The following is a 20,758-nucleotide window of genomic DNA, read 5'->3' as shown; positions in this document are numbered from 1 at the left end:
GCACTCTGCCACACTGTCTGTAAGTCAAACAGTAGCCACCTTGCTACTGTATGCTTAAATATTACATCAATGGCAGGCTCATGGGTGTTTTGATCACATGTTGATGTAGGACAGTGTCACAAGCATCATAGCTGGACTATCCTAACTCACATCAAAAGAGCAGCAATGTGTTATGCTGACAAGGTATGGCGCATTCCTGTAGTAACTGCATGTGCTGAGACATATATAACAGATGTACACCAATGGAAGAACCCCTTCCCCATAGTTCAATGGGTACCTGGGTTGGTCCTACCCAGCTGAATGTGCATCAGCAGAAAACACATGGATGCGTTCAACTGTCCTAAGCACAGCAGAACCCTGCACTTTCCTAGTCATACAGTTTTAGGCAGCAAGATGCTTTTTTGTGCTGTGCTGCTCTGTGCCAAAATTCAATGAGAGATGCCTATTGGTCACACGTGGGTCCATGCACATTCACCTAGGGTAGTAATTCCAAGCATACTAATTGTCTCTTAAAGGATCAACAACACAGTTGAGGTTTGGAGGATCTGAGGGCCATGCTTAGTGCCTACACATATGGATATGGATATTGTCACTACCATACTCACCTAGAGCAAACTACACTGCACGCAGCTGTCCTGCCATGCAGGCTCAGACTCAACATGTGTCAGCAGCCATGGCAGGACCGCCTGCAATCCTCTCATCAAAACTGAAATGACTGGGTGTGGGGATGAATGCCAACTATGTACACCAGCAGAACATGAGCCATAGTGTAAGTGAAAAGGGACAGGGTGTCAATGCATACATATTGGCAGTGCCTACATGCATCCTTTCCGAAATGCATGGAAGGGCTGTATACACTGGATTATGTCCCATCCCTGTGCACACCCCCATGCTGCTGCAAAAAGACCAGCTACGTACCAATGCAAGCACCCTTGCACCATGGCTAAATGTTGTTTGTGTTAGTGTTTGCATGTCTTCATTGTTGCCAGCGCAAGGGATAAGACATGAGCTGTGCCCAGTCCTTGTGAATATGGTGCTGTCCTGTGTATGTGCAGTGATGCATAGTTGCATAGATAAAGTGCCTACTGTGCCGTGGTGTGCCATTAAACTGTGAACATGCCCCTCGGTAGGTACATGTCACTATTACCAGCAACACTACCATCTGGGGTGCTTCCTGACACATGTCACTCTATAACACCCTGCCATGTCAGCTCATTGGAGGTGGCCACACATGATGTAGGTGGTGTAGGCATGAATGTTCAGGGTCCCATCGCTGTGTGACAGTAAGAAGGCTACCAGGAACTTTTTGAAACAGCCAGAGGGGTCTATGGACACATATAAGTGCATGGATAAGATCAAAGAGATGTCTGACGCCCTGCAGATGACCAACTCTGGTCATGGTGAAATGACAAGAAAGTCAGTGATTAGATTCTGACTACTAGGACAGGGCCAGTCCACTCATAGTAGGCACACAGTGGTACTGATGACAATGCTGAGGTCCTGCCATTTGAAACACAAATATCGCGCCATATACTATCCACAGCCTAGCAAAACAGCTGTCCTATATATCAGTGTAGGACAGAAAGTGTCATAATATGCACTTTGTCTGTCAACTGCATTATACCATGTCAACATGTAGAAGACATCACTTATAGCATTTCCCCCTTTCATTGAACAGGAAGGACCCTTACCTCCTGGCCAGCGCCCTGTCCCGGAATTCACCAATGATGGCAATGATGACAACCATCAACAATGGAACCCTTTGCAGACCCAGGAACGGTCGGCAGCACCTTGGCTTCTCCACATACCCTGCCTAACAACCAACTCCCCTGGACTCGGCGAGGACCCAACCAATACCCTCCAAATGACTGCGGTAGAAGTCCAGTGGGAGTTGGCTGATCAGGTGGGGGCGGGGATGGAGACCATGGCAGCTACTCTAGATAGGGGTTGGAGGGTGCCTCAGTCACAATAGGGACATCACTGCCACCATCAGAGGCACCTACTCTCCACTCCATGGCCTCCAGTAGTCCCTGGGTGTTATCGCTGGTGTCATGAGGCAGAGGCCTCAATAATTGCTTTGCCAAGGTGGCACCAGCGATGTGGCCATAGAGCTGGGGGATATCTGAACCATCTTAGAGACCATCGAGCGGAACCAGGACTCCCACTTGGCTGCCATGGCTGCCTACCACTGTGCGATGTTGCTGCTGTGTTGCCAAACCAACGATCCTCCTCGCTGCAGTGATGCCTCATATATTGGCACAGGTGAATGCTGCTGCAGGCACGGGATCCACATCTTCCACCCCTGTTGTCTGTGTGTCTCCCTCGGTCGCTGCATCTACAATAACACGCTCATGAGAGTTACCGCACACATCAGAGGAATAAGATGTGGATGGCACTGCTTTCCAACCAAAAAAGTCTGTGGTTCCATTCATCTGTGTCAAATGACTTGTTTCTCCTTAGCCCTATGTTGATCATCATGCCAGGGAACATCTGCTGTCACTGTCCTTATATTGACATCGCCCTGTTCACCTTGAAAATTTGTGGACTGACAATGTGGCCTATCCTTCCTAATGACACTCCGGTCATCCTCCTGACTAATGCATTCCTAAACCTCAACATGTCCCATGGCATGTTCACCACAAGGACTCTGTGATGACAACAACTGGTCTGACACATCTTTTGGGGTTGTTTTCAAATTAACTGTACCGGTGAGACCCTTCTGCATTTGCACATGTAAATAAATGCACCAATAACAACTACCTGTTCATTGCTTGTCTTTATTAGTCAGGACAAGGTTCACAATTGGCTAATCAGTGAGCCTACTACTCCAAATAGTATCAAAAGGGACATCATTGTGTTATCAGAGTCTGGGACAATGCTAGGCAGTGAGAGTATTACAAATGTTGGAATCACCTATTGTGTGATGATAAGTGAGTGCATATTCAAAGTGGCTAGAATATAGTGCAACAGATGTCATGCAGTTGATGTGAATGGTGAGATCAGTCACCCCAGTGTTGGGTCCATCCATAGTTACTAGCAAGCAGAATATATAAGGGTGGCAAGTACACGCTGCAAGTGTGAAAGGTTATGGGGCAGCCATCAGTGCATGGGTCAAAATACCAACTAGAGGTGCAAAAATAATAGGGCACAAGATCCCTCCAAGGCATGTTGCATTCACAACACACAGTGATGTCGTATGTGAGTACAAAATGAGCACTCGGTCATTATACATCCATTATTGCCACGTCCACTGCCCCAGAATGTCTGATTGTAAGACCATGTGAAGTCATGGCCAGTTCAACAGATCCCTGTCCATAGCTAAAAATCCCATTCACACATGTTGCCAGACACTGCAAGCTAAGACTAGTGCAAGTTCAAAAGTACATATGTGCACTCTAGATCACTAACCCACAGTAAATCACAACATAAACCTGTATGCATCAAACTAGTGGATTTAGTGGGATTATAGAAGTTAACACAGCTATACCTATCTTCTCTATGAGAAATACTCATCCTACACTAACTTAGCCGATCTAAATTTACAACAACCTTAACTTAGCTAAGCTCAACCTATACACTGAGCAAAACATTGTAAACATCAACCCCCACCACCCTTAAGTCAAATTGTAACATAGGCCGGCAAAAATTACACCTATACATGAAACCTAAACAATCATATGTGTTTGGTATTTCTACAAAAATATATATTTTGGGGTTTTGAATAAAAAGAAAATAACACATATCAACCCCCCACCTCCTAACCACCCCAATGTAGTCCTATCCAACTGCAAACCAACCCATCTCTAAGAAACCCCTAATAACACTGTAATTAAACTACACTAAATCTGATCTACCCTATAAACTACCCATCAAAAATGTCTACCTGTCACACAGTCTGAATGGCAGAAGGTGTATCTGTGGGTCTCTTCGCTTGCCTTGTCCAACTGCCTGCTTGATTTCCTGTACCAAGACAATAACAAGGCCTGGTCCACCTTGTTTTCCACCACGCCATACGGAGCTTAATATCAGACGGATGTATGACGTTACAACGCGTGCTGTTACAACGCGTGCTGTTACATCGAAACTGTTACAACGCAAGTGGATTTACAACGCATGCCATTACAACGCAAGTCTTTACATCGACTTGCGCTAGATGGCGTGCTAACATTAGAAAAGTGCAATTTACTATTCCAACTCCAGTCCACTTAACAGTAGGGAAGGTGTTGGGATAGTAAACTACACTATTTGTAATGTTAGCACGCCATCTAGCGCAAGTCGTTGTAAATCCACTTGCGTTGTAACAGTTTTGTTGTAATGGTAGTGCGTTGTAAAAGTTGCGTTGTAAAGGTTGTTCCCCTATCAGACATATCCTTCCTCTTGCCAGATTCAAACTTTGAGGGTCCTCCTGTGGGCTAATGTGTGGGTGCCAGTGTTTGTGAGGGGCAACTGGTTGAGATGCTAGGAGTTCCTGCTTGTGAGGGCCCTGAAGTAGGTTGTCTATTGATAGCCGAGTTTGCAGTGGTGGTGGTTGGTGGGCCCATGGGAAACACAGACCACTGTCCCTGGCCCATTTTCACCTGTTATCTTTACTTCATGGCCTTGTATGATTTAGCAGCCCTCTTTATGCGGTGGTAGCACACCTTATGCTTCTTGGTATTATGCAGTTCATCAGGTTTCATGTTGTTTGTTGAACCAATAAAAATATACGTCACTCATAGGCTGACTAGGAACAGGTATTAACATCATGCACTCTCATAATTAACATTGCACCTAAGGTAGTTACCACTACACCCTACATACACCTTGCTGCTTTGAGTGACTATACACATACCTAGACCTAGCATATCTGATGTAGATGGGCCCAATTTTATAGGCAACACATGTGTTATTCTGTGAGAATGTAACATCATTGCCAGATCAATTTATGAACATTTTAGTACAAAGTATGTGTGCAAACATACATTCTAGGTAGCCATTGAATAGTGCACATTTTCACCTTCACTGTAAAGTGGTGATCCTGAGGAATCCTGCAATGGCCTTGATGCCATGGGCATTGAAATCATTCAGAAGTTTCATATCATAACAGCACGTGTCTTGCCTCACATCATTCATTAATTGATAAGGCATGCTTTGAACTTTATTTTCCATCCAGAACTAATGAAGTTCAAAGCATGCAATCAGTACCTATAGTGCATAAAGGAAGGAGACCTGTAAGACAGGCTGAAAGGATTATGATGCAAAATATCCATGTTAGTCATCAACGACCCCTGCTCAGTTTCATGCATTGGAGAAATAACTGCTTTTTGGTCTCTGAACAAGCCAGCAAAGCAGTGAATAACACCCCCAGCAGGCTATAAGAATTGTGGTTTCAAGCAGTCCGGTGATGTTCATCTTTTTGTGCCCAGAGATTCAGCAGTTCTGGGAGGATGTCTGTGGAAATATAAGTCAGATCCTTGTTGTGGAAATTAAGGTAAGCCTTCGACTAATAATATTTGGTAAAGCAAAAGAGCCTGAGGAGGGAGAGCTGCAGAAAGTGGGTTTCAAAAGACTGCCCTACAAGGGTGAACTGGTTGGCTTCTGTGCAGTATACTTTCAAATTAGATACGTCACCCAGGTCAATATGGGGTTCACAAATCAGGTGGCCATTGGTAATGTGCCTGGAGGGAACGCAGTAAAATCTATGGTCCCATGATTAAACCAGATCTTGGAACTTGAGATCCGGTTCGGACAAGGTTGCACATGCCTTGCCTGGTTTGTGAGCATATGTCCCCATTTGGAAAACAGGGCACGGTGTGTGGCTGAAGACTCTTCTTGAGACCGGAAGTAAAATAGGTAAATGAGGACTAATTAAAAAAATTAAATGCTTTGAACTTCATTTTGTGCTCAAATTGCAATATCTGTAGTCCACTCCATTAAAGGAGAAAAATAATTAACTAACTGCTTGTTCCACTTTCTATACTGTTGGAATGTTATTTACAGTATCAACATGTTCGACTTCAGGTTGACATGATATCGCAGTTTCTGATTATGTCTTTTTAGTAGGTTGAGCTGGAGGAAGTTGAAAAAGATATAAACAATATTGTGTACTGGTGATGGATTTTCTTTGTAAAAATAGCAATAATACTAATTGTTTTGTTTTTTATTTGGGGGAATATTATGTACCCACTTCTTCAATGAGCATTAATTTCTGTATTGCCAAAAATCATCAAATGTCAATGAGTATTTGCTTGGTGAATCTTTTTCATTTGACACTTTGGACTACATTACCCAAGAAGCATTGTATACAACCCTAAGAAACACTGGACTTTTACTAACAATGTTATTTAAATTTCATTTGAACCATCTAATAGCATTCATTTATTTAATAAAATTATATTAAACTAAATATTTAGTATATCTATTTTGTCATGCTTAGGCACTCCTACAGCATTTATTTGTTGCTGTATCCTGGATTAGATCTGTTTTTTGGTGGACTCACGAACAGATGGACGCCTTTCCCAAAAGCCTGTCATGCTCACCCATACACTCTTTCACCAGAATCTCTATATCAGGATCACAACATTTTTGGTAGCACTTTCTTGTCCACCTCCTTCTGTTGCGCCTTGCTTGACATCTTCTAAAAAGAAACTGCTAGGCTGTAGAGGCCCCAATGGTATCTGGTGCTCAAGGTAAATACACTTCAGAATCTGTGTGTGGTCCTAATTGTTTCTCTGTTGGAGATTTGGAAATTGCAATTCATATCAAGGGGCAGATTTACAAGAAACTGACGCATCTGTAGAGATGTGTCAGTTTCCCTGCGGCAGCCTGCGATACCTGGCGCAACCATAGATGCGCCGTATCTACAAAATGGCATACCATCGCGCAAGGGTTGACAGATGCATCAGAAATTCTGATGCATTTAATGGCCCAAAAGTCACACATTGCTGGAGTTATGTCGCAAGTACGGAGCAACTGCAGCAATGCATGGGAGGCCTATGCACATTGTACTGCATCACTCCTTACTCCTGCTTCAAGCAGGCATAATGTTTTGATGCAGTGGCATCTTAGAAGTGGCGCATTGAAATCTTATAGATTTCACTGCATCACTTCTAAGAAGCTTTCCTGCATGGGAACGCCCACCCTGCATACCTTAAACCTGACGCAGGTATAATGTGGTGCAGGGATTTAAAACGTGATGCATCTACCTAGATGCATCACGTTATAAATTGGCCGCATTGTTTACACTGTCGCTGCATCACAAAAGTGACTCTACAGCAGTGCAAAAGTGTTGCGAGGGGCTTGTAAATCTGCCCCCAAAGTCTTAATTTACGTTTCATACTTAAAAATACTGAAAGATTGTTAATTGATATTTGCATAGAGTAAACAAACATACATTAACTTCTTGTGTTGTAAATTCTGATAAGGAGTTTCTAAATTTGTTTTTTATACATTAGGCCCCTAGTGTGGCGAGGTAGGCATAAACTGTTGGTAATACCCTGAAAGATAAGGAAATGCTTACCTTTGTATTAAATACACATTTCATCATAAAAGTGAAGCTGCTAGTTGTAGTGGATTGCCCCCCCCCCCCACCCCTTTGACGCTTGGGTAACAAAAGAACTAAGGGCTGGTAGCATAGCTGAAGTCCATCAAGTATATAAAGGAAAGGATTTCAAAGTCTGCAACATCATTGGTTGCTATCCAAGGAATGTCACGGTCATATTTAGATCCCACTGAACCAAAGGGCATGGAGTAATGGTTGGTCTGTAGAGCAAAGCACAATCCAAATATGAACCAACAATGGCTTCTTCAACAAATGCATAGATTGCTGAAATAGTGAAAAAACAAAGTTCCTCTCAGGGGGTCTACAATCAAACCCAGCAACTTCTAAGCCTATTATGAGCCAGTCCAATATTCCAACACAGAAGAGTATATTATATCAGTTACATAAGCCAAAGACCAACACATGTTCATTCAAAATTGTCTGTCAGTCCCGTGCAGAACTCCCCCGCTTCGCTTGCTTGTCAAGGTGTCCGTGGCCACTGGTCGGAGGGCCTGTCGGCTCCCCCTCGCAGTCCCATGGCTAAGGCCCAGCTGGGACCCCGGGCCTTTAGCCCCTCATGCCTCGGCACCCGCTCGCTCTTTCGTTAGGGTACAGAGCAACCAGATGGCCGCCCTTCAACCCCGGCCATCTGGTCGTACCTTTTCCCTCAGCCATCTGGTCGCACCTATCCCGTCGACCATCTGGTCATGCACAATGCTTTCCAATGGAGCAACCAGATGGCAGGGCTTCCCTGGAAGTCCCAATGATGGCTCATTTGCCTCCGCGATCCCAGCTAGGGCTTCAGGAGGTCTGGCACTTTCGGGCCTTGGGTCCCCTCCGTCACCCGGTGCGCATGGATTACAAGAAAGGGGGGTATTTTTCCTCCAGATTACTAGGGAGAGGGTTAGTCAGCCCTCCATCTTGGTTATCAATGAGAGGAGTATCAGAAAGTATTAAAAAGAACCAGCCAATATTGATACCTAAAAATGTACAGATTATTGAAGTTAAAAAAATCAGTAATTGGCGACCAATTACCATTGGTACTGCGTTCATGAAGTTATTCACAAAAATACTAACTAAAAGACTCTAATTTTTTGTTGAATTGAATACAAGATAAAAAGGCTTCATGAAGGTGAGAGGTTGTCTCGAAAACCTGACTCTTCTGCAAAATACCATAAAAGGGGCACAAAAGAACAGTAACTCATTAGCAGTACTGTTGATAGATATCTCAAAAGCCTTTGACTCTGTCAGCCATGGTCACATTCCACAGAGTCTTGCAAGGCACAGAGTTCCATCATACATCAGAGACATAGTAAAAGAATTAGGGAGATATTCTCAAAAACGTGTGATAATCATCGCAAAATTAGCTTAACGCAACTTTGCATATCGCAGTCTATCGCGGGAAAAGAACGCCGTGTTAACGTAGTATTCTCAACCCGGCAGCACCATGCGATAGTACCACGATAGCGCGTCAAATGACCGCGTTAAAATCAACGCGATGCTGCAAATATGCAAAACACGAACGCGAAAAAAGTTGCGATCATGCCAATCGCGAAACAAAAATCAGCGATAACCAGCGACAGGCCTGCAATTCCCACGCATCATGCGGGAAAATGCACTATAAAAGCAGAACAAGAAAAACACATCAAAAAAAAAATAAACTGTAGCAACATGGATGCACCCGGACCGAGTGCCCAGGTCAACGCAAACCCCACAAGCCCCACAGACCACCAGCAAGGAACCTCGGGGTCGGGGAAGGTCAAGGAGAAGAGGAAGAGGAAGACGCGGTTCAGTCCGCATGACAACCGGATCGTCGTCATTGAGGTGACAGAACACCAACACAACTGTCCGTCACCTCCACCATGTCATTGGCAACACAGGCAGAAAAATGACATTCCATCGTGAATGCAGTCGGAGTGTCGAAGAGGCCAAGATGAGCTGCCATAATGTAAAAAGCCAAACCAAGCAGAAATAGGAGGAGCTGGAGCAAATGGTGGCCACAGTCATCAGTGTGGAGATGGTGCAAGGAGTCGGGAGTCCGGACCCTGCTCGACATGACCTGACACAACATCAACAGGGTGAGTAATGAACTGGGACTGGGGGATGGGGGTGACGGGCACAATGACACACATGCACAATGATGTATAGCACACCGCACATCCACAATGACCCTGGATCATGTCCCTGATCCCCGTGGCACACTGCAGCACACATACAAACATCAAGTAGGCCCCCGTCCACCAAGTGCCCAAAGTGGTCCCATCCCACACATCACCTATTCCACAACACACACATGCACCCGTGTGAAACACAGCAAAGATGCGTATTTGTGAGCCACACTGACAATGCAAGTGACGCTACAGTACAATCACCATGATACCATGACATTGTGCACGCTACAACACTGAGGTAGCTGAGTGTGGACCACAACCGTAAAGGAGCAGGTCACACTCTGACACATCCACTTGCACAAACAACCACTGACGTCAACAATAAATTTGCAGACAAATAATGCACTAGAGCACAAAAACCGTCCAAGAGCACAAATGACCCAAGTCGCCAACATCACAGCACCTTAAAAGCACAAAAGTCAAAGGCACACCGCCTCCAAGGGATAAGGGGCAGCAAAATTACAGCTACAGGGGCAACTCTCCTACAATGCAGCACACACACATAGCAATGACAGCACATCCACATCGACGACAAAGTGGTACACAGTGCAACACTTACACTGCAGAATAGAGGAAACAACTGGGTCCGCTTGTGCGTAGAAAATGGCCAATCACATCTGACATAGCAGGAAACTGTGAGATGAAAATGTACGTGTACAACCTCACCTACGTCATGTAGTCCAAATGTCCACTGTCCCGCATCAAATAGTCCGTTCCTCCCAAACAGTCACAATGTACATTGTCATGCAGTCTGTATGTAAACTTGAACAATGTGTCAACATACATGCTAACACAATGTCAACAAGCATCTCCCCTTCGCATTGCAGAGGGGCAAATAACACCTCCAGTAGAGCAGAGCAGACCAGATAACTCTACGGTGATGCTGAAGAGGACCTCCACACTTTCGACACTGACGCCCTACAACAGTTCCTGGACATCTGAGGCAATCAAACTCCAGGAGCAGGGCAGCCCAGCTGCATCGAGGATACCCCACCCCCTTCACAAGCCACACAGCTGGACGCACCTACCACCACGGCTGGCTCCCAGCAGCCCACTGAAGCACACATCACATTCCAAGGCCAGGTGTCAGACTGCTAGTAGGGGGTGGCCAAATAGGTGCTACCTCATGGAAGCCAAACTAGATCACATACGTGGGTGTCTAAGTCCCATCAGGGACCACCTACACTCCCCAACGGAGACCCACACTGTGACAGAGACACATGCCTTTGCACATTTCCACTACTGAACCACACCCAGGGCCACTGGATAATCATCCACACCCCAACGCTGGACTGGCGTACACTGGCCCAGTTCACTCCTCTTACATATTGAGTGGGGGACGACAAAGCTACAGGTGCAAGGTCTCACCCGTTGCCTGCGGTGACATGGCTGCGTCCACTGTTCATGGCACAATGTAATATTGTAGGGCCTGGGGCCCTAATGCATACATCATGAGCACACGGACACACTCAGATAGTTCATTGAACTGGCTACGGGCACATACACTCGACACCTTTATTGCCAGGGTCACATGTACAGTGACACCTGTGCTGGATGTGTGTGGGGTGAGTGTAAGCCAGCCCTCATGGAGTCATTGGTGCTGGCAACAACTTGAACAGCGATCACAATTAAAGTGGAAACAGAAAACACAATATGCAACGAGAATGGTCCATGAGTTGTGGTGCACTGAGTTAGTGGCACCTGAAGAGCTGAGCAGGGTATCAAGCTGATGATGGCACCCATGACAGGTGTGAGCAACTCTGATAGTCTGGCAGTAAGACACCTCCGACTCTGGCACCTGTTGTTTGGAGTTGGTCCTGGCAGTGGTGGTGTGTGCATCCTGCGGTGATGCGACGAGCAGGAAGCTCAGGACTCGATTTATTGTGTGAGCCCAAGTGGACCGCAGTTGAGGCCGGAGGCAGCGGACAGCGCTGGGCCACAGACACATGGTCTTGATGACCCCCAGTCCAACGACCCAGAGGCCATCCAATATGCTATCAGACAGGGTCCATGACTTGAGCTGCACAGAGTTAGTGGCCCCAGATGCACTGCGGCCGGCACAGGCACACTGCCATGGGACGGTGACTTGCGCTGCAGTGAGATAGGGCCACGTTAGCTGAGCGGGTCCTCATCGATGTCAAAGGTGAATGTAGTGGAGGGTTGCGGGGGACAGTGGAAGGTGTCCTCCCGGGCATGATGCAGAGGGCAGAAGCCGTCCGGAAGCGGCAAATAGAGGAGTGGAATGCTACAGCCTCGGTTTTGCCACAAAGTCAGTATCACCGACATGATGATGAAGTCAACCCACAGTCCATTGACTCAGTCTCCACCTACTTTCAACCAGAAAGTGTCCATGGATGTCAGGGAACAGACTTAGTGGCACCGGAGCGGAAAGGGGATGCAGTCTGTGATGAGGCCAGTACAATGATATCAAATCTGCCATAAATCAAGACTAAGGGCCCCATGTAGGTAGCTAAATACCGGTCCGTAACGGTCGAAATTCGGTAAATATCCCGTTACCGACCGGTATTTAGGCATTTGAGATGTAGGAGGCATGATTTAAGGATTCGGTAATTTACCGAATCGGTAAGGGATCGGTAAAATACCGAATCGGTAAAATACAGATTTGGTAAATTACCAAATCCTTAAATCATATGTAGGGAGCACTCAAGTGAGTGAATTTCAGTAGTAAGGATTCGGTATTTAACACCAACTACAGGTTGATGTTAAATAACAAATACCTTTCAAAAAGCTAAATTTGGCTGCTTTAAAAGTGCCATGTGGCAGACATACATGCCCTTAGGGCATGTATGTGCGCCACATGTGCACACATGCACGAATCAGGGGTGCAACAGGGTGTCAATGTGACACCCTGCCACCCATGATTATGCTTCCCCTATTACCGATTCGGTATTTACCGAATCGGTAATAGTAAATGGCTTCCCATTCATTCCTATGGGCCTCCAGGCCCATAGGAATGAATGGGAAGGGATGCATTATTACCGATTCGGTAAATACCGATTCATAAATACCGATATTTACTGAATCGGTAATAATTACCGATTGTTTACCTACATACTATTTACCGATTCATAAATACCGAATCGGTAAAATTCGGTATTTATGAATCGGTAAATAGTGTGTTACCTACATATGGCCCCTAAGTTCCCAATGTGTGACCTACTCGACCGCAGTGTAGGCCCGAGGCAGTGGTCAGCAGGGGCCACAGCCACGTGTCGTTGGCTCGCGATGCACAGAGTTAGTGACACCAGAGCAGTTGTTGGCAGTGTTCGATCACCTCCATAACGATGATCCTTTTTTCTTCCATACCCTAACGCGTCTTCCTCTTACACCTCTCCTTTTGTGCAATGATATGAACTCTGCCGTGCACAAATAAAGACTCAGTTTCACAGTGTGACCTACTTGACCGCTGTGTAGGCCAGATGCAGCGGTCAGGGTGGGCCAACAGCTGTTCAGCAAGATCCTCCTGGAACTCTAACCCGCAACGTAGAAATGGCATGTGGGGATTGACGGAGGTAGAAGCACCAGAGCTGAGCGGGTGTTTAGCCAGCGACAATGCCGTGTCCTGCCTGGTACGGACTGGATTGGATTGGTGTGAGGCCTGCTGGACCGCAGTGTAGGCCGAAGCCTTAGTCATCAAGGGCCCACAGACACGTGTGGTTGGGAGGCTATGCACAGACTTGATGTCACCACATCGAAGGGATTATAGTGATTTAAACTCTACATTGATATGTGTACTCGGCCATTGTATAATCAAGATTCAGTTCCAAATGTGTGGGCCGGAAGCAGCGGTAGAGTACATCAACGAGAAAGGAGTACAGCTGGTCTGTGGCACAGAGGCCGAGATGGTCTGAGGTGGCTACCAAGGTCGCCGGCCTCGGGCTTGGAGCTTACGCCAGCATGTGGGGCCCTCTTTGACACACACCGGTGTCAGCAGGTGAACAGTGAGGCCTGGCTGCACAGGGGCAGTCAAAACGGGTTCAGGGACCAGCGGCCTGGGGTGCAGCAGGCGCACAAGACCGCATGCAACACCACTCACGGCGATGCCGTCGGCCTCGTGGTGGGGCGGGTGGCAATGTTAGGCATTTTGGAAGAGATCCACACCCAGAGCTACGTGCTTTTTATTCAGACCCCTACGCTGGCCTGGCGTACGCCAGGGCAGCCCACTCCGCACACACTTATGGGGGGGGACGTCACAAGCTACATTTCTGCGATCTTCCCCACTGGCTGGGGTGACATGGTTGCATCCACTGTCCACTACCCTCCAAATACCAGCAGTGCATGTAGACATAGATATGTCTGTGGTCTGCATACTGCAGTCTGTCCAGCACATCTCTGCCACACTTGGTATTGAGTACATTCTCATTCATGGTGAGGGATAAAAAAGTACATTTCCCGTATATAAGGGGTATCGGACCTATATTATGTTAGCATGATGCATCTATACGTATGCTCCCTGTTTGATATGTATGCTTTTGTATGGAGGAAATTCGTTTATTTCCTCCCCGTATATCTATTCCTAAAAGAGTAGGCCGAGAACCATACAGACGCCATCTTCTGATCATATGCTCAAGTACAGGCCGCTATCACGTGTTGATCACGTGCAGTTGTCAGGCCCCAGTTCATTTGAGTTACTGGTAGCAGCTGAAGGTAGGCTGTTTTTACTCGACTGTTCTAAGACTCAAGGTCGCATCTGGCTTTGGGGGGCGATAAGCGCATTCCTGGAGGTGCCGTGCCTGCACTCCCAGACACCAAGACGAAAGGGAGTCACCCCTCCTGACCTCCTCAGCAATAGATAGTCAAGCCTTTGTACTGATGTGTGCCATACATGGTCCTTCCCTGGAGCTCGAGGGCCAACTGGTATTTTTCCATTTACAGTGATTGTATGTGTTGGACCAAAAAGTATATAAGCTCTTGTTTGAATACGAGCCAACAGTCTTCTCAGCGCACCTGATGGGTGAGGTTCGGAGAGGCTCCTTTATAGAGTATTTTGTCTAATAAACGATTGAACCTTCTTCACTGCTAACTGACTGATTATCAGTTTGGCGACTCCGCCGGGACTCCATGACTGGGTCGTCCTCCCAATAAACGGGTGGTAAGGACAAGGGGTAATTCTGGTTGAGCGGGTGGACTGGAAAAAGGATCCTTTGAAATTTAGTCATCTTTGGTTTGAACTTACTCCACTCTCACAATCAGAGTATCCCCTGCTGCTAGTGACCCTTCACCGGAGTCCTACGGGCGTAACCCAGGAACTGACCGAGTTGGTCTTCAGGAGTTGGCAGTGGAGAACACTGTACCTGTGTGCACCAGGTAAGTGGAATTGATTTGATGAATTTGGCATGCACTGTTGAGCAGTGCTTTTGAAGCAGTTAACTGTGTAAGTATTTGGTGGTCAGTGTACCACGGAGAATCTTGGGGGTCTGATGGGGCAGCATTGTGGTGGCTGCACGTGTAGATGCTCCATGGACCTTTTTGTGAATAATAGAGACGCCGATCGGATGCCTGGTGTGGCACCTGTGGTACGCGCCCGGCCAGACTGCTCTCGGAAAAGCCTGTGGCTGTACCTGGGTAGCCATGATAACACATCTCAAGCGGCGCTAATGAAGCGGGCTTAGTCAGAATAGTCGCAGGAGTGAACCAGGAAGGCTGCGGGATGGTCTGTAGGTCGGTCTGTGGCTATACCTGTCTGACGGTCTCTTGGTAGTCTTTGGACTGCTTGATTTTGGTATCTGTCGGTCTTGGAATTTGAATTTGATTGATTCTCCACGAACAGGAGTCGACGGGCTCTGTTCTTTGTTTGAAAGGACGTCACTTTGAATATCTTTGCATGTATATATATATTATTGTTTTGTGTATGTTTGAATGAGGGCAAGGTTGTATGTTTTGTGAATGTTTGAACATGGCCATGTTTTGAAGTTTATTTTTATGATCAAATGAGGAACGCGTGACGACAATAACTATGCCGTGTTTTAGTAGATTGAGTTGTTTTGGATGTGGTTGTCGCCCTAATGATACACGTTCGCCTGAGGGCAGCCCAAGTTATGATATGCATGTCAAGTATGGTATTACATCTCTCTTGTTTAATACATTATGGCACAAATATACTAAAGATAATGTGGAATTACAATGGCCCTTAACCGGGTCTTTTGATGAGAAAAAGATACATTTTCTGCAGGATCTAATTTTTTCTAAATGTAGTCGACAGTCAATGTTTGACTCCCTAAGCCTGTGGCAGAAGGAAGCAAAGCGTATGCGGGAGGAGAAAGTATGTAGGGTGAAAGGAAATCAGACGATTACGCAGAAAGCTATAGCTTATGATAAAGCACAAACTGAACAAGGGATTGATTGTGCAGACAGACAGTTTAGATTGCAAGTGGATAAGACTTATGTGGCTAAGACTGAAGCGGAAGATGAGATAGGGGATTTATTGGATACTCGTCCACCTACGCCTTATGCTCCGCAGCGGATATATCCTGATGTTCCCCCGACTTTAGTACTGGCCCCTTCGGCTTCCGCCCCTGTTGATTCCTCTCCCCTTGCCTCTCCGGGAATGTCCTCTGTTTTGTATCCTAAAGTGTCTGAGACGACTACTTTATGGCCTGTTACACTGCCGTCTTCCGTTACGGCCACAGCTGTTTTGTCTCCCCCACCCCTGTGTGGGCCTCCCTTTCTGCAAGCACGACCCCATCTCCAGCTGTTTCGACTCCATTTCGTTCTCCGAGGGATCTCGATGCACGGAAGTTGTTTACTTGTTCGGCTGTAGGACCAACTGAGAAACAGATGATTGAGGATCAGTCACCCAGTGGATGCGACAGCCTATTTACACTATAACTGACATATGGAATACGCTTCGAGACTATGAGCCTGTTATGCAACAACATGCGTTGAAACACATGGCTGCATGTATCATTACTCTCTGGGAACAGTATTTTCCAGGAGGGATGGCCCCCCCAAGTGATGTATGACATCCGGGACAGGGCCCTTAAGTCTGAACTTAGCCCGGAGGAAGTGTATAGAAATGTGAATGGTTTATTAAATTATCGCGAAATGATGCATCAAAAGTGTCCCTTGAGGGACTCTCAGCATCCTATGCGAGAAGTTCATCCTATCTTTCATCCTGAAATACCGGAGCTAAAAGATGACCATGGTGTGGTGACTAGACCTCATGTAGAGGCCCGAGTGCAGGAGCAATGGGTTTATACCCCCTGGAAGAGAAGTGAAGTCCTCTCGTTAAAATCACAATTACCCGACCCCCGTAAGAATCCCACAGCTTATTATAAAGAACTCACAGAGGTGGCCTCTTCGGCCGTCATGACCTTAGCTGACATAGAGCTATTTTTTGCATTATTAGTTCCCGTTGACGTATGGCGTCAGGTGCATGATCAAGACCATGCTCAAGAATTCAGCGGAACATGGGATGGAATAAAAGATTGGGATAAGGATCGTAAGCCTGGGGATAAGCCGAGACCTGAATTATTGGCATTACCTGGCTGTATTATCACTTACATGCATTCCTTAATTCCGCCTCGTAAGGTGGATTGGGACAAATTGACCGCATGTAAGCAGAAGAAAGATGAAAGGGTTTCTGATTTTTTCACTAGATTTGCGGGCGTATTCATCGACTTTAGTGGACAGGATTCATTGTTGGAAGGCGGTATGCGATTATTTGTTAATCGTTTTGTGACCAATTTATTAACAGAAGTCTCTGCACGGCTACAAGCCGCTGAAAGTACCTGGACCACTTCCACGCCCTTGGTAATATTGAGTATGGCCCAATATTACGAACATAGAGAAAATGAGAGTAAGGATAAGACGGAAAAGAAAGCGAATGGGTGTTGTTGCAACAAGTTGCTCAAGGACGAGGCAGAGAGGGAGGCGGTAGAGGATTCGTCCCATGGGGGCGGGAACTGGACGAGGCAGAGGGCCGGCTGACGTTTTGGGAGTAAATCAGTGTGCTTACTGTGAGGAGGAAGGGCATTGGCGATTTCAGTGTCCGTTGTTGCTGGCCCAGATCGGGGCTATGAGAAGTAGAGGAAGAGGTCGGGGAAGTGTGTATTGCAGTGATATGCGACGAGAAGAGGCGACGCAAGTTGGACAAGAAAATGATTATTTTGATAATCCAAGAGGTAGGCAGTATTATAATGAGGAGTGTGCAACGGACGCGACCGAAGGGTATGCTTATACATAGGATAGCCATGGACAGAGTGAGGGCCAGGTGTCAGTACCCGTTGATCAGCAAGGACCTTATGTAGAGACGCATTCGATGGGGACATCTGAAAAGTTTTTAGTTGATACGGTTGCAATGAATAGTTCTATTTCTCGTTCCCTGGTCCCAGGGGCTGCTCTGTCCGGGCACAATAATGTTTCGGTAGGATTCTCGGGAATTCCGGTGGTGAGCCCCATCTCCAAACCTATTCCTTTCACTATTGGTCCTGTTACAATAGACTCCCCATTTCTTTTGACTTCCCATTGTGGCGAAAATTTGTTGGGCTTGGATTAGTTGAATAAATTACATGCTAGGATTCATTGTTCACCTGATGGTGTTTACTTGACTATTAATTCCATTGGGAAGCATACTTTTCAGTGTTTCTCTAAAAATGAACTCCTCCCTCCTGAGTTTGCTGCTATTCCAGCAACATTGTGGGCCACCAGTGACACAGATGTAGGATTATTAAAGATTCCGCCCGTTTCTATTACTTTGAAGCAAAATGCCCGGCTTCCTCGTATACCTCAGTACAAAATTTCTCCGGCAGGCGAGAAGGCTTTGCTCTCCATCATACAAGATTTGGTGAAAAGGGGTGTGGTGGAAGAGACAGCTGCCAATGTGTGTAACAGCCCCATTTTGCCTATCTTAAAGAGAGCCCCTGTTGGAAGCGATACTGACTATACTGATACTTATCGTTTTGTGATTGACTTGCATGAAATTAATGAAATAGTGGTGCCCCAATACCCTGTGGTTTCAGACATTACTACTATTCTCACTATGATTCCTCCTACTGCTAAATATTTCTCTGTGATTGATTTCGGTTCTGATGCGCTCCCCAGGGGTACACAGAGAGTCCTAGTATTTATAGTCAAGCTTTGAAAACATTGTTGGATGATTTGGTCTTGCCCCCTGGTAATGTGCTTTTGCAATACGTAGATGATTTGTTAGTGGCTTCTGATACCGAGGAAGGTTGTAAGAAGGCCATTGTACTATTATTGTCTCATTTGGCTGCTAACGGCAACAAAGTCTACCTTTCTAAATTTCAATATTATCGACAGGAGGTGACCTATCTCGGTCATCTACTGTCGAAGGAGGGGAGGAGACTAACCCCTGAGCGTGTAACTACCATTTTTAATATGTCTGTACCTTGTACTCAGCGTGATGTTCGTGCATTTCTCGGCATAACCTCTTACTGTCGCCAATCGATCCCTAATTTTTCCCTTCTTACTAAACCTCTTCTGTATCTAACCACCAAAGATGTGTATGAACCTTTACCCTGGACTGATGCTTGTCAAGCTGCTTTTGACTCTTTGAAATCTGCGCTTTGTTCTGCACCTGTTCTTGGTACTCCTGACTACCGAAAACCTTTTGTGCATTACGTGCACGAGGTGGACGGTTGCTCGCTTTCTGTGTTAACACAAGGATTTGGTGGTAAGCAGAGACCTTGTGCCTATTTCTCTGCGGTGTTGGATAACGTCGCCAGAGCACTTCCTAGCTGTTCAAGGGCTACTGCTGCGGTTGCGGTGGCTATTCGACAGTCGGAAGGGCTCGTTCTAAACACTGACCTCACAGTGATGGTACCGCACGCTGTGGATACATTATTGAAACAAGACAAAGACCCAGCACCTTACGAGTGCGCGTCTTACTGGATACGAATTGACTTTGTTTGCTCCACACATTACGATTAAACAATGTGCCACTCTGAACCCTGCTACGTTACTACCCATCCCTTGGAACGAAAAGATTAATGATGTTCATGATTGTATATTTCTGACTGAGGAAGGAACGAAGGGACGAGTAGACCTGACTGACACTCCTCTATCTGACCCCCAAGGGGAGTTGTACATCAATGGCTCTTGTTTTGAGTTACCAGATGGCACGACAACTGCTGCATATGTGATAACTACTCTTCACACTATAGTGGAGACTTCTCGAGTCCCTTTCAGTCAGCACAGGTGGCTGAATTAGTGGCATTGTTTCGGGCTTGTGAGTTAAGTGAAGGACTGCGAGTAAATATTTACACTGACAGCCAGTACACCTTCGGAGTGGCTCATTGTTTTGGTAGACTTTGGGCAGCAAAAGGTTTTCTTACTTCTCATGGTCAGCGAATACAGCATGGCCCCTTGATTTTGCGATTACTGACAGCATTGACGTTACCAGAAATAGTGGCTGTAGTCAAATGTAGTGCACACAAGGCAGTGGTTGATGAAGTGGGGGAGGGTAATGCCTTTGCCGATCAAGTCGCTAAGGAAACTGCGAAATCCAAATTGACCCCAATGTTTGTGACTAGCTCTGCTAGGTGGGTGACTGAAACAGAGATGTTTGATAATACCATGGAGAGTGTCCAAGAAATACAGAAAGAAGCTACCCCTATTGAACTGGCTCACTGGAAAGAGCGAATTGGGAGATTAGATGATGCAGATGGTTGTTGGGTTGATCTGACAGAAAAGCAGCGGTGGCTATTGCCTAATGCATTAGTGAATGCGATGGTGACAATGGCACATGGTTCAGCTCATATTGGGGTGAAAGGTATTTGTGCATTATTAGATCCTGTATGGTACAATCCCAATATTTCTAGGACCGCTGCTCATTTGGTACAATATTGCATGGTTTGCTTACGACATAATCCAGGGGGCAGGGAGCCTGTTCTGAGTGGAAATTTTGCACCCCCATCTTTGCCTTTTGAGGTGCTTCAAATGGATCATATCCAGCTGGAGCGCGGCAACAATATGAAGTATGTCCTGGTCGTGGTATGCGCTTTCAGTAAGTGGGTGGAAGCCTACCCGACAAAAGAAAATACTGCTTTGGCAACAGCAAAAGCGTTGGTAAAGGAGTACTTCCCTC

Source organism: Triturus cristatus, chromosome 3_2, assembly GCF_964204655.1.
Source record: "Triturus cristatus chromosome 3_2, aTriCri1.1, whole genome shotgun sequence".
NCBI classification, from domain to species: domain Eukaryota; kingdom Metazoa; phylum Chordata; class Amphibia; order Caudata; family Salamandridae; genus Triturus; species Triturus cristatus.
This window is presented reverse-complemented; position numbering follows the sequence as displayed.